This window comes from Diospyros lotus, chromosome 5 (assembly GCF_014633365.1).
Source record: "Diospyros lotus cultivar Yz01 chromosome 5, ASM1463336v1, whole genome shotgun sequence".
Lineage (NCBI taxonomy): Eukaryota > Viridiplantae > Streptophyta > Magnoliopsida > Ericales > Ebenaceae > Diospyros > Diospyros lotus.
In genome coordinates, this window is record NC_068342.1 from 28,240,257 (window position 1) to 28,259,167 (window position 18,911).

The 18,911-nt window shown below is 37.4% G+C and overlaps 2 long non-coding RNA genes across 7 annotated transcripts; both read right to left on the reverse strand.

Annotated features, from left to right (window-relative positions):
* Positions 1-1,805: 1,805 nt before the first annotated feature.
* On the reverse strand, positions 1,806-12,639 carry LOC127802502 (uncharacterized). Of its 6 annotated transcripts, none has more exons than XR_008023299.1 (3): positions 12,590-12,639; positions 5,751-5,868; positions 1,806-2,298 (listed from the first exon to the last, which is right to left on the reverse strand). It is a non-coding gene; the product is annotated as an uncharacterized LOC127802502 (long non-coding RNA). The 6 variants fall into 6 exon arrangements; XR_008023297.1 differs by having other exon boundaries at positions 12,587-12,637; XR_008023298.1 differs by lacking the exon at positions 12,590-12,639 and adding an exon at positions 10,267-10,316.
* Positions 8,271-9,178, reverse strand: LOC127802505 (uncharacterized). Its single transcript, XR_008023302.1, has 3 exons — positions 9,090-9,178; positions 8,842-8,929; positions 8,271-8,544 (listed from the first exon to the last, which is right to left on the reverse strand). It is a non-coding gene; the product is annotated as an uncharacterized LOC127802505 (long non-coding RNA).
* Positions 12,640-18,911: the final 6,272 nt, after the last annotated feature.

Sequence of the window (18,911 nt, forward strand, 5' to 3'; positions counted from 1 at the left end):
TTTTCTTTTGGTGCTTTCTATTACTCTTTCCTTTCTTTAGCCATTGAACAATCACCACCATTATTGTTGACTATTGTTACCCCTGCTCTCTTTCATCGAGCTCTTATTTTTCTTCATCTTTTTTTTTTCTTCTCTTCTTCTTCTCTCACTGCCGTTTATACAACTACTATCACTAACCACGTTGCTCTCATACATATGGCGTGATGTAGCCCTTGTTCTTCTTCTTCTTGTCAATTTTTAGCGATTAAAACCCTAACGAACCCTCTGCATATGGACTTAAATCGAACCCAAGTACAAGGGCAGTTGGCTTGGATTGTAAACCCAAAAGTTCATCTAAGTTTGATCTAACCTAGACGAATTCATCTCTGTCCATTTCCAGCCCAAATGCAAGGGATTTGAATTTGGTGGTCAACGACGAAGTGATTATTGATAGTTTTTTTTTTCTTTAAATTTAAAAGAAAGAAAGGAAAGTGAAAGAAAAAAAAAAAGAGATGATGAAAGGCAAAATGATTATTTTGCCTATTTGTTTAACAATAAGAAAGGTTATTAATATTTTTCAAATATGAGAGGTACTTTTGCAATTAGTTAAATCTTAGGATGGTTATTACAATTTACCTAAAAAATAAGCTCATCCAAATAGTTATTACAAAAACACTCATCCAAATGGGCTTTAAGTCTGCAATATCATACTCTCCCTCCCTCTGTCTCTCTCTCTTTCTCTCTCACACACACAAAAAATTAAGTCAAAACTGTAAACATATATATATTATATATATATGTATGCATCAATGTTCTTGATAAAGGAGAAGAGGAGAGGGAATTTACAAGCTGGATCAACCCCTCCCTAAGTATCTAGAGAAATAGAAAATACAATCACAATGCGCCCAACAGGCAAAATTAGCTATGACCATATGGCTCGAACAGCCTTACACAAGGATCAGGATCATTCTGCATGATTTCTGCTGCTCGTTCGAATTCCTCACTCACGACTTTTATGTCCACCACTCGTCCAAGATCATGAGTTTATCTCAAATGGATCCTCTGTGCATATAGTCTAGTCTTTTGCCCGCTTATTGTAGATCTATCTGTATGCAAGACCAAATAGAGTAGTAGTCAAACAAAAAAACACAAAGAGTGGGTGTGGGTGTGGGTGTGGGTGTTGTTAGAAGGCTAAATTAATAAATTCAGCTCATGCCCTGGCGTGAGTTCTATCTCATTAATAATCTATATGCATGCACAAATTCTATCTTGTTCTTGTTCCATGTATCACAACAGTACATATTTCAGGTGAGATGTTAACACCAAGGTTAAAATTGACAGCAAAGCAAAGGTTAAAATTGAGATGTTCTCAATGCCTATCTATGCCGCACTGCTGCAACTAAAGCACACTGCTGCAACTAAAGCATCAAATTTCCTACCACCATGGACATGACTGGCTGCCTATATGTATAAAGATGGCCGGTCACCTTAATCCCCTTTAAACACCAAAGCAACCTACTCTGCTTGAATATTATGGATGTCCCCATTGCCATTGCCCAGGCCTCTCTCTGCTTTGCAAAAGTTGGTGGAGAGAGTCATTTAGCATACACAACCTTTGGAAAAGGGGAAAGGAGAAGAAGAGAACAGACAGAAGAAGAATGAAGCAGAGAAGAAGAAGAGAGACAGAACGAGCTCAAAGCTAATCCAAAATTTAATTTTTCAATCCATTAACACAACCATATTTCCTAATACATCAAGAAGACCATGTGGTCGACAGAGGGTTGTAAACATATAAAAAATTGTAATTATCCTAATGAGGACCATGTGCATAGATGAAAGGACAACAAGGATTCATGTAGAAACCCAATGTGGGGTTAAGGCTTGTGATGATGATTATGAACTATCCTAATGAAATAAGATTTAAAAATCCTAATAATGAATATCCAAAACAAAAAAACCATTATTTGATGAAAGTGAAACAAAGGGGAAACCAAAACAATTCTATTTATTACTTATTCAATGAAAACCGCCCCTTGACAATGTTAGTTAAATGGCTTTATAAAGCTAATTCCTTCTGGCATTATATTATAAATTATTCTATGAATTTACATTTGTCATATTTTCAGAAATTAACACCAGTGCCAAGGTATAGAGCGTATACTCACCTTAGTGGCAATAAGCCCAATAGTTGAAGAAAGCCCACACCAGTTGAGCAATACTTTCCCTGTTATGTAATCCAAAACCAGAAAGTTTTTCAACTTGATCAAAGTATGCACATTCAATATTTTCAACAGTAACAGCATACGTTCTCTCCATTCCCTGTCAAACCAACTGTGCATAAACTAGGAAAAGTAATCTACATAAGGAGGTCTTAAGGAACAGAAAGGAAAGGGTATGGCAAATATATACACACACAAACATATCCCAGTTAGAAGGAATATTAAATAATTGCCTGCAGGGCCACAAATGTGGTTCTGTTGCATGATCGGGAAGTTGTAAGCAAAAAAGCAAAATATTATACATAAACCTGACTTTACCAACATAAGAAAAAGTTTATATATCCCACACTCTAAAGATTGTATCAGTTTAAGATCTCCTCACATACTTGCATGAAGAATTTAACACCAGTAGTTTTGCATGAAAAATAGGACATTAAAGAGTTGATTTGGGCCCCTAAAAGAAATTCAATATGCTAAAGCAATATAGGGGAAACAACTTGGTGGAGATCATAAAGAGTGATGGAAGATTTTAAGGGCTATCAATCAAGCTATCTTTTTTGAATTATTTCCTAATACATAATTAGAAGGTTAGGTGTACAGATTTGGTAGGTTCTGCAAATCAATTAGAGATTGTCTCCATTAGAGGAAATTCCTAAATTGAGAGTTTCCTATGATAGATTAGCTAAGTTTCTATATATATAAAATTCTGGACAGAATGAATAAAGTCATCAAGCCTTCTCCCTAATTTCTAACATAGTATCAGAGCTTTAGGGAACTCTCTGTGGGCGGCCTTCATTGCCATTTATCCTCCTAATCTCCAGCCTTTCATTTTTGTTCAGTTTTCCAGCCTTATCACCCCCAGCACTAGTTGCCCTAAATTTTTTAGCAGCCCAGAAGGACGTCAACAACCTCTGCCAAAGTTCTCTCTCACTGCATCGGAGGAGTACCGGCAAACCTAGTCTCCGATGAACTGCAACAAATCAGTGCTGCATACTGGCTCACTGGGAAGAACCATCTAAAATGGTCACAGCTGATCAAAACCATTTTAAAGGGCAAAGGCAAACTCAACCATATAATTGGAACTGGTCCCGAGGAAGGAGATCCCAGTTTTATCTCATGGGATGAGCAGGATTCGATGATTATGGCTTGGCTCTGGAGTTCTATGCCACCAGAAATAAGTGACACGTGTATGTTCCTACCGACTGCAAGGGAGGTCTGGGAGTCCATCCGACAAACTTATTCCAAAAGTCAAGGATGCAGCCCAAGTCTATGAGTTGCGGATCAAAACTATGTCAACAAAGCAAGGAGAAAAGACTCGCTGAATATGTAAACCTGCTGCAAGGGCTGTGGCAGGAAATGGATCAATATCGGGCGATAAAGATGAAGGATAGTAAGGATGCTGCATTGCTGACGGCATTCATCGAAAAGGATTGCACATATAATTTTTTAGCAGGACTGAATGCAGATTTTGATCCTGTAAGAATCCAGATCTTAGGTAAATATGATCTCCCCAATCTCAATGAAGTAGTTTTAATTATCTTTGGCAGAAGAAAGTAGAAGAGAAGTGATGTTGGAGACGAAATCACTGGAGACATCGACAATGCTGACAAAAACTACAGCCTGAGGACTAAGAGAAAACTGGAAGGCTGAATCCAAAACAGCAAGTGGGGAAGATGGGGACACTATGGTGTACCTATTGTAACAAATCGAGGCATACCCTGAAGAAATGATGGAAATTGAATGCAAAACCACCCAGTAAAGAGTGGGGAACCAAACCAAAGGAGGACAGAATAAGCCTTACAAAGGGCAAGCATACCAGGTGATCGCACAGCAAGAAGCGGAGAAAGGTCTGGACTCAAAACAAATCTCAATAAAGAGGAGGTTGAGAAGTTGAGGAATTTTTTGGCAGCCCTTAAGAAACCATCAGGTACTTGTTCATTGGTACATTCAGGTATATCTCCCACCTCTCACTCTGTTTAACTGCCTCAGAAAAAGTGTTTAGACATTCATGGATTATTAACTCCAGAACCACATATCATGACCCATGCCTCTTATAATTTCAACACTTATACTCCTTGTCTTAGTAATTAGGAAAATAGCTACTACAAATGGCTCTCTGACCACTGTAGCTAGAATAGGAGATATAAGACTCGGTCCAAATCTCACCCTTAAAAATGTCCTTCATGTTCCTAAACTGTCTACAAACTTGGTATCTATCACCAAGATTTCTCAAGACCTAAATTGCAAAGTTACACTTTTTTTTTCCCCAACAAACTGATTATTTCAGGATTAGGCCTCGAGAATGATGATTGGATGTGTTGAGGAAAGGGAAGGATTGTACTATTTTGGCGTGCTTGAGACACCGAACATCAGCAAAATAAACCAACAGATTCATACCAATAAGGAATTAAAAATGCACATTGGGAGTTTTCAGAATTTTTTGTTGAGAAGATAATTGTTGGGATAACTCCTCAAATTATGTTTTGATAAATATAAAGTCTATAATGCAAGCTCTAATTTTGAGTAGGAGAGCTATTCGAGGCCTAGTCTAATTAGAATTGTAGCCTATAGATAAATATCCCTGGTTCAATTATTAATTAGATCATCCCTCTAGAATATTTGTGTTTTCAAAATTTTACTAACCAGTTATCGAGAGGATGTGTTCCAGGTGTTTCACAGACAATTACCTAGATTTGTTGGGATTATGATGGATATTTCAATTTGCCATAAACCAGGGCTATTCTACAATTTTTAGTTATCTCAAACCAAAAACTACTTTATGGATCTTGTAGCTTTCCTTTCCAAAACTATGTTTAATGGATTATCGCATTAATGTTGAATCGTGGATGTAGGCAATTGCCCAACCACGTTAAAAATTCAGTGTTCCTATTTTTCTCTTGATTTCTATGTTTGATTGTGCTCGATCCAGATTCCTAATAGGTTTCGTCACAGTGCACATTCTTCAGGATACTCTAGGTGAAGCAAGAGCTTCAAGGCGCTAACAGAAAGAAAACACGAGAAAAGAGAGAAGAGGGAAACGTTTTTGCTGAAAGAACTTTACTGAATGATCAGAATTACAGAAATGCAGGTCTTAATAACAAACTTTGCAACTTGCAACAACAAGTTATAACTGTCTAACCAACCAACAACTAATATAACAGCACAACAGACAACTAATATAATACCATAACAGCTTACAACAAACACAACCGTGACTCAACATAAAGAGAAATACACATAACAAAATTAATCAACATTATTTCCTTCTACACTAGGAAAACATAGAGATGAAATACCTAATAACTTGTACTCTGTGAACCCTTTTTGGTTCATGCTTCTAATTGAAAGATGGAATAACATAAAGTTGTTTAATTGTTAGATATAATATGGTTTTGCAACGGGTAACTGCCAGACTAGTCAACATAACATTATTGAATGAGATAATCAACTTGGTTTCATGCCCGATAATGGAAACACTTAACAACATACAGTTATTTTATGGAGAAATTCAGCATTTAGGAAACTAAAATGCAATAATACCACCAAACCTACGCAATCGAGGAAGCTAGAGATGCTGTAGCCTGTCTCTTGTGAGAAATTTCACAAAGAATGCTCCCAAACAGCGAACAGTGATGGAAATGGCTGGGAGGGACAACCACCAAAGCCAGCACTGAAAATAAATAGTAAAAAACAAGATGAGAATGTTAAATTTGGATTGCATAAAAAAAAGTTCACCGTTTCATCATAAATGATTTAAAAATTACACGTGTAATCCATGATGTAGAAAACATGAAACCAATGCCAATAAACATGGAAGAAACATTCCTTGAAGCCTCGAAAATATGCATTGTCGCTCAGTTGAAAGCTATGAAACAAGTCTGCCCTTGCTCAATTTGGGTCGGACTCAGGCATTACTCAATAGAGGTGCAAGGCTTATAGAAGTACCAAATAAGGTTTGTGGATAAACACAATCAAGAGGCATTCTAAGCATGAAAAGGTTTCAGCTCATTGAAATATGGGAAATCAAGAGTACAGGTGGGAGACAAATGGGGAAGAGAAAAATAAAGCACCCCCCACATTGAGCTTCCCCTTCACCATGCTCTATTATTGATTAGGGTACAGCTACAAGATAAATTGGAAATTCAACCACTATAAGTTCAAGCGCCAATCAGTATGAATCCTTTGCTAAACACCACAGGTCGCATTGGTTAATAAGTAGAACCAAGAAAAAAACCAAGTTCGGGCAGAAGGGATAGGCTAAAGGAGATGGGAAGGTGATTTAAGTGTGTAAACCAAACAGTCATTGCAAGTACTTAGATATTTTGGAAATAAAAATTCGTATTGAAACATATATTCACAAAGATATCTAGTCAGACCATTTATTGTTACTTTAAAGAAGTCCATTAAATCATAAGTTAATTCTTCTCGTTCTTAATATTAACAAAATAATCAACATAGTCAGACCAGAAAGTTGGAATTAACCCTGCATATTAGATACTTGATACAATCTTGTCAACATGCTTCTGCCCCATAGAGAGTTGGTTTACTACTACTAGGCCTCAACAATAGGCAACTAAGCATGAACATGTGGGTAAGACCGATATGTGTGCCATCAGATCAAATAACCACAAAGTTACAAATGGAATCAAGTATGCAGGAATTATTACTAAAATTAAATTTTAATGGCAAGGATGCTACTAGTACTAATGAAGAACCTAAACTTAACGATGACTTACTTAATAGAGCTACAAAAAAAAGTAAATTTAGGATACTAGGTATTGCAAGTTCTAGGTCATTAATTTCCTTATCATTAATCTCCTTACTGTTAATTTTCTACAGAATAATCAAAATACTTTACTCTTAAAATATATTCTAGAGTCCTTCAGAGACAGTATATTCAATAGTCATTCATTGATGTCTATAATTCAATCCTTGAAATCAATTGCCATGCTTTAGAGAAAGGAAACCTCAAGTCAACACCAATAAGGAAAATTAAAAAGTAAATAATAAACCAACACATCTAAAACAATAAAAAATAAGGATGAGCAAGAAAAAGTAAACCAGCATTATCCATATCAATAAACAATGAAAAATGCATTACTTATTGAAATTATAAAAAAACACAGACAAAGATATGATTGCGAAGTTCAAGAATCAAACCCCTTTCTGAAATGAGCATACAAAATTAACATTCTTAAAAAGAGTGGTTTCTGTTGTCACTGAGAAAATGCAAAAGTGAAGCGAAACAATGAAGAATCTTAAAACTCCTTGAAATGATAATATAGCAAAAATACTCGAAATGATAACCAAGACATTGGCTAAAATACTTAAAATGACTTCAAGATGATCCTTTAAATATATAAGTAGAAATGAAAGCAAGAATTTTAGTGGTTAAAAAAGGCAAATTGAAAATGAAAAACATGCCCAAATATGAGAAATTTAAACAATACCTAAAATATGAGAAAGTAGTTAGCCTTTACAGTCCAACAAAATTCTTTAACAAAAGAAAACATCAAGTTACCAACCAAAAGTAAAATTTAACAAATACATGAAAAAAACTTTAGCCGTTGTGAAAAACCATCACATGAAAAATGTTTAAATGCATTAGTTATTTGTAGTTGTTGCATTTTTTTTTAAGGTCCGCTTAGGGATAAAATTGAAATCAAAGTTTAAATCTGATGATCAAATTGAACTAAATGTCAAAACTGGATAAAATTCAAAAATGACCCTAAGCTCCCGATAAAATAGACTATTCCGCCAGAAAACATATTGCTCCAAAAAGGGGGAAGAGAGGGAGAGTAATGCATAATGGAACTCACAACCTCTTTAAGAATAAGCTTTAGCGTCTCATCAACTTTCTCATAAGAGCGTGAAATCTCGTACTTCACCTGAGCAAAACATCTTACAGTCAATATAGCGAAAAAAATTCCGTACATAAAAATTGTGCACTTGATAAAAAAATCAATGATGGTAAGTAATGATGAAACATAAGTACACCATCAACAATTCAAGAATATTGAAATGCTCAAATACATAAAAGAAGATTAACAAAATGAAGTGGTTTTACAACTATTCAAACCTTAGTAGTTGAGCATCATCTACTTCCACAATCGAGTTCCATCACTGGTTTGCAGTAATCATATTTCCTAATTCGCTTATGCATTCACTTTTTCATATTCTGTGTATTTTCAGATAGCATACTGTGTGTGGATAGATTGTTAAACGTGCAAGAAAGCCTTGATCTAACCTGGTGGATGGCATGAATAAACACGTTCTTCCTCAACCGAGCACAACCCTTTCCCTAGTAGAAGAAAATAACCACGCCTGAAGTGTAAGTGAAGCTGAGCTACAAAAAAAAAAAAAAGAAGAAAAAAAAAGAAACAGGTCACAATTTCTTAGGATGAGATCATAATCAAGTACAAATGGCTTGAAATTAAAGGGCAATTGCAATTGCCTAAACATAACCCAATAATAAAGCCAGACGTTAGGCACCAAGAAAACCCAAAGGGTTTTTCCATCAAAAAATCATTTGATCCACCCTCGACAAATAAGTACAATCCACCAAAATCCAGTGAAAATATTTTACGTGGATAACGCTAAAAAGAAAAATAGTTGTAGAAGATTTTGTCAAGAAATACAATACCTGGGTCACTGAGGAAGTAACAACGAAGAGCTACTTCTCTGTGTAGGATACGAGCTCTCCTATTTCTCAAGCATTCAGTCCTGAGAACCTGCCCATTGAGGTAAAAAACTATCACGACCAAATTAGTTTAAAAAGGAACGACTATTTTAACATCATAATTGAAATAGCAAGACATAAAAAAAAATAAAAAAGGAAAGGAATAAAAAGGGGGTAAAAGATCACGACAGTGATAACTAAAAGCGTTGAACCTGCATGTAGACCTCCAAAGAACAATCCAACTACTTCCTGCAGTCGAAAACATCATAAAAATATGGTCAAATAAACAATTTTATACAGAACTTAGGGTCTTTTTTCACTATTATCCAGTTTTGACATTTGTTTTAATTTTCTCTTAAAGCGGACTGGCCTGTGGCCCTACAGACACAGCGTGTTGTTGTGTCAAATAATGGACACAATAGGTAAACAATTCCATGGTCGACTTTGATCCAAATCCGACCCAGTGGGTCGACCGAACATGTAATGGGTCGAAACCCATCTTCTTTCCCAAATCACCAAGTGTTTTACCTTCCACCTTGCGCTGTCGCCGCTCCCGTCGTAGCCGTTTTGGCCTTTTCCCTGCCCCTAGCCGCCTCCTTCTTTCTCACTCTTCATCGCCGGTGGCTTGCTTCCATTAATGGCAGCCACATAGGCAACCAATTGGGAAAAGAAGAGAGAGGGGAGAAGATCGCAGGTCAAGGCGAAAAAATGACCATGGCGAGAAAGATGTTGAGAAGAAGATAAGGGCCATGGGTCTATTGCCGTCGATCGAGTGGGCCTTGCTTCTGCCATCGTCGACGATTTTCTCCAAAATCGAGGTTCACCGTGACTGCCCTGACTGACGGTTCGTCTCCCCTTTTGGTCGATGGCTCGCCGACGTGGGTTATCATTTTGGTCGACCGATTTACGTGAGTCTTCTCAGCCACGGGTCGAATCTCGACATTGCAATGGCCATTGACACCATGGCCGAATAGCTTCGTGCTCGACGTGGCTCGCGTGGCGTGACCACAGGGTTGAGGCCTCGGGTTACCGGCGATGAGAGAACAAAAAGGGGACCGACGATGAAGGAAGGCGGCGGCAACTGTTTAGGATGTAAAAACCTAGTGGCCTGAGGGTTGAAGATGATGGATTTCTTTTGCTGATGTGTCCGACAAATGACACATCAGCACGCCACCTAAGCACCATGTATGTTGGGGCTCTCGCCTGTCCGCTTAGGGATAAAATTGAAATCAAAGTTTAAATTTGATGACCAAATTGAACTAAATGTCAAAACTGGATAAAATTCAAAAATGACCCTTAGCTCCCGATAAAATAGTCTATCCGGCCCAAAAATATATTGTTCTAAAATGGGGGAAGAAAGGGAGAGTAATGCACAATGGAACTCACAACCTCTTTAAGAATAAGCTTTAGCGTCTCATCAACTTTCTCATAAGAGCGTGGAATCTAGTACTTCACCTGAGCAAAACATCTTACAGTCAGTACAGCGCCAAAAATTCCGTACATAAAAATTGTGCACTTGATAAAAAAATCAATGACGGTAAGTAATGATGAAACATAAGTACTCCATCAACAGTTCAATAATATTAAAATGCTCAAATACGTAAAAGAAGATTAACAAAAATGAAGTGGTTTTACAACTATTCAAACCTTAGCAGTTCAGCATCATCTACTTGCACAATCGAGTTCCATCACTGGTTTGCAGCAATCATATTTCCTAATCCGCTTATGCATTCACTTTTTCATATTTTCAGCAATCATATTTTCGGATAGCATACTGTGTGTGGATAGATTGTTAAACGTGCAAGAAGGACATGATTTAACCTGGTGGATGGCGTGAATCAACACGTTCTTCCTCTACCGAGCACAACCCTTTCCCTAGTAGAAGAAAATAACCACGCTTGAAGCGTTAGGGAAGCTGAGCTGCAAAAAAAAAAAAAACGAAAAAAGAAACGAGTCACAATTTCTTAGGATGAGATCATAATCAAGTACAAATGGCTTGAAATTAAAGGGCAATTGTAATTGCGTAAACAGAACCCAATCATAAAGCCAGACGTTAGGCACCAAGAAAACCCAAACGGTTTTTCCATCAAAGAATCATTTGATCCACTCTCGACAAATAAGTACTATGCACCAAAATGCAATGAAAATATTTTACGTGGATAACGCTAAAAAGAAAAATAGTTGTAGAAGATTTTGTCAAGAAATACCATACCTGGGTCATTGAGAAAGTAACAACGAAGAGCTACTTCTCTGTGTAGGATACGAGCTCTCCTATTTCCCAAGCATTCAGTCCTGAGAACCTGCCCATTGAGATAAAAAGCTATCACGACCCAATTAATTTAAAATGGAACAACTATTTTAACATCATAATTGAAATAGCAAGACATAAAAAAAAAATAAAAAAGGAAAGGAATAAAAAGGGGTAAAAGGTAAAAGATCACTAAAGTGATAACTAAAAGCATTGAACCTCCATGTAGACCTCCAAAGAACAATCCAACTACTCCCAGCAGTCGAACACATCATAAAAATATGGTCAAATAAACTATTTTGTACTGAACTTAGGGTCTTTTTTCACTATTATCCAATTTTGACATTTGTTTCAATTTTATCATCGAACTTTAACTTTTGTTTTAATTTTCTCCTAAAGCGGACTGGCGTGTGGCCCAGCAGACGCGGCGAGTTGTTGAGTCAAATAATGGACACAATAGGCAAATAATCCCATGGTTGACTTTGATCCAAATCCGACCCAGTGGGTAGACCCAACATGTAATGGGTCAAAACCCATCTTCTTCCCCAAATCACCAAGTGTTTTGCCTTCCACCTTGAGCTAACGTCGCCCCCGTCGTTGCCGTTTTGGCCTTTTCCCTACCCCTAGCCGCCTCCTTCTTTCTCACTCTTCATCACGGGTGGCTTGCTTTCATTAATGGCGACCACAAAGGCAGCCAATTGGGAAAAGAAGAGAGAAGGGAGAAGATCGCAGGTCAAGTGGAAAAAATGACCATGGTGAGATCGATGTTGAGAAGAAGACAAGGGCCATGGGTATATTGCCGTCGATCGAGTGGGCCTTGCTTCCGCCATCGTCGACGATGTTCTCCAAAATCGAGGTTCACCATGGCTGTCCTGACTGACGGTTCGACTCCCATTTTGGTCGATGGCTCGCCAACGTGGGTGATCATTTTGGTCGATCGATTTACGCGAGTCTTCTCAGCCACGGGTCGAATCTCGGCATTGCAATGGCCATCGACGCCATGGCCGAGGACCTCTGGTCACTCCCATGGCCGAACAGCTTCGTGCTCGACATAGCTCGCGTGGCGTGACCACAGGGTTGAGGCCTCGGGTTACCGGCGATGAGAGAACAAAAAGAGGACCGATGATGAAGGAAGGCGGCGGCAACTGTTTAGGATGTAAAACCTAGTGGCCTGAGGGTTGAAGATGATGGATTTCTTTTGCTGATGTGTTCGACAAAGGACACATCAGCACGCCACCTAAGCACCACGTATGTTGAGGCTCTCGCCTATCCGCTTAGAGATAAAATTGAAATCAAAGTTTAAATTTGAAGACCAAATTGAACTAAATGTCAAAACTGGATAAAATTCAAAAATGACCCTTAGCTCCCGATAAAATAGTCTATAAAATAGTCTATCCGGCCCAAAAATATATTGTTCTAAAATGGGGGAAGAAAGGGAGAGTAATGCACAATGGAACTCACAACCTCTTTAAGAATAAGCTTTAGCGTCTCATCAACTTTCTCATAAGAGCGTGGAATCTAGTACTTCACCTGAGCAAAACATCTTACAGTCAGTACAGCGCCAAAAATTCCGTACATAAAAATTGTGCACTTGATAAAAAAATCAATGACGGTAAGTAATGATGAAACATAAGTACTCCATCAACAGTTCAATAATATTAAAATGCTCAAATACGTAAAAGAAGATTAACAAAAATGAAGTGGTTTTACAACTATTCAAACCTTAGCAGTTCAGCATCATCTACTTGCACAATCGAGTTCCATCACTGGTTTGCAGCAATCATATTTCCTAATCCGCTTATGCATTCACTTTTTCATATTTTCAGCAATCATATTTTCGGATAGCATACTGTGTGTGGATAGATTGTTAAACGTGCAAGAAGGACATGATTTAACCTGGTGGATGGCGTGAATCAACACGTTCTTCCTCTACCGAGCACAACCCTTTCCCTAGTAGAAGAAAATAACCACGCTTGAAGCGTTAGGGAAGCTGAGCTGCAAAAAAAAAAAAACGAAAAAAGAAACGAGTCACAATTTCTTAGGATGAGATCATAATCAAGTACAAATGGCTTGAAATTAAAGGGCAATTGTAATTGCGTAAACAGAACCCAATCATAAAGCCAGACGTTAGGCACCAAGAAAACCCAAACGGTTTTTCCATCAAAGAATCATTTGATCCACTCTCGACAAATAAGTACTATGCACCAAAATGCAATGAAAATATTTTACGTGGATAACGCTAAAAAGAAAAATAGTTGTAGAAGATTTTGTCAAGAAATACCATACCTGGGTCATTGAGAAAGTAACAACGAAGAGCTACTTCTCTGTGTAGGATACGAGCTCTCCTATTTCCCAAGCATTCAGTCCTGAGAACCTGCCCATTGAGATAAAAAGCTATCACGACCCAATTAATTTAAAATGGAACAACTATTTTAACATCATAATTGAAATAGCAAGACATAAAAAAAAAATAAAAAAGGAAAGGAATAAAAAGGGGTAAAAGGTAAAAGATCACTAAAGTGATAACTAAAAGCATTGAACCTCCATGTAGACCTCCAAAGAACAATCCAACTACTCCCAGCAGTCGAACACATCATAAAAATATGGTCAAATAAACTATTTTGTACTGAACTTAGGGTCTTTTTTCACTATTATCCAATTTTGACATTTGTTTCAATTTTATCATCGAACTTTAACTTTTGTTTTAATTTTCTCCTAAAGCGGACTGGCGTGTGGCCCAGCAGACGCGGCGAGTTGTTGAGTCAAATAATGGACACAATAGGCAAACAATCCCATGGTTGACTTTGATCCAAATCCGACCCAGTGGGTAGACCCAACATGTAATGGGTCAAAACCCATCTTCTTCCCCAAATCACCAAGTGTTTTGCCTTCCACCTTGCGCTAACGCCGCCCCCGTCGTTGCCGTTTTGGCCTTTTCCCTACCCCTAGCCGCCTCCTTCTTTCTCACTCTTCGTCGCGAGTGGCTTGCTTCCATTAATGGCGGCCACATAGGCAGCCGATTGGGAAAAGAAGAGAGAGGGGAGAAGATCGTAGGTCAAGGTGAAAAAATGACCATGGCGAGATCGATGTTGAGAAGAAGACAAGGGCCATGGGTCTATTGCCGTCGATCGAGTGGGCCTTGCTTCTGCCATCGTCGACGATGTTCTCCAAAATCGAGGTTCACCGTGACTACCTTGACTGACGGTTCGTCTCCCGTTTTGGTCGATGGCTCGCCGACGTGGGTTATCATTTTGGTCGACCGATTGACGCGATGTAACACCCCCTCTCCTAGAACTGCCCGAGAAGAGGTGTTACTGGGGATAATAAAATAAACCAACTGATAACTGAATCTTGATACCAATACTGTATATATCAATTAATTGTAATAAGACTCTGAGTCAACAAAAACTGAAATCATAATTGCATCTAAGGGAAATTCCCTAAACTGGAAATTAAAATGAATCTAAACTGATCAGGCACTAACTAACAACTAATAACTAATAACTCCCAGACATCTTTGGTCTTGAGCGGCTCCACGTACACACACTACTGGACACTGCTGCTAGGCCCCACGTCTGGTACTCCCCCACTAGGACCTGGAATGGTGAAGAGTACAAGGTGAGCTACAAAGCTCAGCAAGTAATAAACTGGAAAGAATAACTGAAGCTGAATCGAAGAATATCGATACTGATAAAAATACTTACTGAACTTGTACTGAGAGATATAATAATCACTGGATGGCATTTATAAGATGAAATGCACATAAGCTGTAAACTAAATGCAGGTATGCAACTTTGGCCCATAGGCCCACATAACTGTAACACATACCTGACTGATCTGAGTCCTGCAAACATAAAAACTGTAAGCACATACTTTGGGCAATATGCCCCTAGCTCCCTGGTTGACATCAGGCGAGCAACTCATAACTGAGATATAATTGTACTGATACTAGTGGGATCCCCGAGGACAAGCCGCCTGGCGCGCATAATGCAATGCTCATATAAATGCTGGCACACGATATGTAGTGCTCCACATAAGTCATGCTCAATGCTCATACAATGTGTATGCACATAATCTCACAAAATAATGTTGACCATGTCATAATGAACTGCTAAACATGGTATATGATTTTTACTAGAGATATTGAGATTCAAATATTCTGAAATTTCTAAGTATAGGCATGGCATATTGGATTTTGTGATATCTAGGCATAAAATTCAATATTTGAATAATTGAATATTCATATTAAATTTAAGACTTGAATAAAGAGTTTATTGGAAGCTATTTGGATGCCATTTGATACTATTTGGATGATTGAGAAAGTCTAAGGAGGAAATTTGAATGAAAAACAGCTCATTCGAATGAAAAAAATGGATTTCAGCAAGCTCATTCGAATGGCAGAAAACTCATTCGAATGACAGAGACTCATTCGAATGACAGAAGGCTCATTCGAATGACTGATGATATTCAAAGGCTATTCGGATCTGATCTGGGACTCATTCGAATGACTCTCAAATTCATTCGAATGAATTTTGAAAATCTTCAACTTTTGAACTGGCAAAACTCGACTCATTCGAATGCAACAGTAACCTTATTCGAATCAATTTGAAGATCATTCAAATGACAAGAAGGCTCATTCGAATGCTAAGCTATACAAAGCAACAACTTACTCACATCTTCAAGGGCTCATTCGAATGACAACAAGGCTCATTCGAATGACAGTCAAAAACCTCAAAAATACATACGAATGATATGATAATCACATGACTCATTCGAATGACCCAAAAACTCATTCGAATGACTGGAATATTATAGGGGAAAAGCCTACGATAACACTGAAACTTATTCGGATACTTTGAAACTCATTCGAATGACTCAAGGCTTATTCGAATGACTGGATTCTTATCAGATATACTGCTTACGATAACAGAGATCAAAACTTGAATCAAAACTTAGCTTCACTACACCATTCCAAAAGAAATCTTGGGAGAACAATCCCAATTGATATATAAACAACTTGAGGGATGATTTACTGATCATAACTAATGTAAACATTGCAAGGAATATATACATAAACTGGTTGGTACTCGCTGTACGCATGTAAATACATATATAAACATGCACTGAACTGAAATAACTCACTGTAACGCACATATATGAATATACATGCACTGGAACTGATTCAATTATGGAAATCTGATATCCAACTCAATCAAGACCTGTAAGAAAGGATTACAGGGGAAAGATACTTGCCTTATGATCTTCTTGATCGACTTAATGATCTCACGAGAGCCTCCTATGCAAGACTTGAACTCACTGCTCGTGCCTATATATATATATATACATTGACTGTAACATAAATCTGAATTACACTAAGAATCTTGAATCAACTGAGGGTATCACTGAACTATAATCCCGTAAGAATGGATTTCAGGGAGGGAATACTTGCCTTATAATCTTCTTGATCGATTCTTCCGATGGAAATCCACTAAGCAAGACACTGCTAAAACTTCTTAACTCTCTGCCTCTTCTTCTCTCTTTTGTTCTTCACACGACGTGAAGAGCTATTAGTCATCAAGCTATATATATATACTTTGAAGCCCTAAAGCCCATCTCACTCTCATAATATAACTAGGAGTCTTTCAAACCGAATCCTTCTCACGGTTGGGTTAATTAATCCCTTAATCAAAATAACTTTATTTAATATTTAAATGCTAATATCAAATCCTTAAATGACCAATATGTCCTTGCATTTAATCTTCACAGATAAATAAATAATTAAATGCTATTTAAAAGCTATTTTCTCAATTAAAATCTCTAAATTGCCATATTAAATAATTAAATGGCAAATCCTCTTAATTAATTACTTCAATAATTAATTAACTAATTCTAAATAAATACTAGGCCCTCTAACGGGTCGTTACACGCGAGTCTTCTCAGCCATGAGTCGAATCTCGGCATTGCAATGGCCATCGACGCCATGGCCGAGGACCTCTGGTCACTCCCATGGCCGAACAGCTTCGTGCTCGACATGGCTCCCGTGGCGTGACCACAGGGTTGAGGCCTTGGGTTACCGGCGATGAGAGAAGAAAAAGGCGACCGACGATGAAGGAAGGCGGCGGCAACTGTTTAGGATGTAAAACCTAGTGGCCTGAGGGTTGAAGATGATGGATTTCTTTTGCTGATGTGTCCGACAAATGACACATCAGCACGCCACCTAAGCAACACGTATGTTGGGGCTCTCGCCTGTCCGCTTAGGGATAAAATTGAAATCAAAGTTTAAATTTGATGACCAAATTGAACTAAATGTCAAAACTGGATAAAATTCAAAACTGACCCTAAGCTCGGGATAAAAGAGTCTATTTGGCCCAAAAATATATTGCTCTAAAAAGGGGGAAGAGAGGGAAAGTAATGCATAATGGAACTCACAACCTTTTTAAGAATAAGCTTTAGCGTCTCATCAACTTTCTCATAAGAGCGTGAAATCTCGTACTTCACCTGAGCAAAACATCTTACAGTCAGTATAGCGCCAAAAATTCTGTACATAAAAATTGTGCACTTGATAAAAAAAATCAATGACGGTAAGTAATGATGAAACATAAGTACTCCATCAACAATTCAATAATATTGAAATGCTCAAATACGTAAAAGAAGATTAACAAAAATGAAGTGGTTTTACAACTATTCAAACCTTAGCAGTTGAGCATCATCTACCTGCACAATCGAGTTCCATCACTGGTTTGCAGCAATCATATTTCCTAATCCGCCTATGCATTCACTTTTTCATATTTTCAGCAATCATATTTTCAGATAGCATATTGTGTGTGGATAGATTGTTAAACGTGCAAGAAAGACTTGATCTAACCTGGTTGATGGCATGAATCAACACGTTCTTCCTCTACCGAGCACAACCCTTTCCCTAGTAGAAGAAAATAACCATGCCTGAAGCGTTAGGGAAGCTGAGCTGCAAAAAAAAAAAAAAAAAGTCATATAAAAAATCGCGTTAACGAGATACATCATATTAGTTTTAATAAATAAATATGACATTTAATCCCTCAATAATTAAAAAATTTAACATTTGATTCCTAATATGAAAAAGATTAAATTTGATAAAAAAGAATACCTAAATTTATAAAAAAAATTAGAAATTTCATAAAAAATATTTTAAAATATTCAAAAAAGACCTAAATTTAATAAAAAAGACCTAAAAATTTAACAAAAAAACCTAAAATAATAAAAAGACCTAAAGACTTCATAAAAACATCTAAAAATTAAAAAAAAATAAAATTTCATAAGAAAGCCTAAAAATTTCTTAAAAAATACTTAAAAATAATAAAAGACCTAAATTTCATAAAAGGACCAAAACTTTTCATTAAAAATCTAAAAATACACAAGGGATGAACCCCAAGCTCAAAATTGGAGTAAGTAGTTTGGAGGAGGACAACAAACTTCCAAGAAGCTTTTCATGTTCATTAAGTTTGGCAACTAGCAGTCAGTATCTACGAGGAGTTAAAACCATATGATTGCCAACCAGATAAATTACCTGGAAGATTTCCATTATAGAGTAGTATTAACTCGAATAATTCAAGCCTATGACAGAGATACAAATAGTTGCTGGAGTTAAGGGATCCATCCTATCAGGCTTCAACATTCATTCACTCCATGTTAGCGTTTGACGGATAATTCCCTAGTACCCTTAAGAATGTAGCCATCTCCTGCCATAAGAAAGAGCGAATATTCCTAATATCATATCTACACCTTAGGTATCTAAATTGAAGAAACAGCT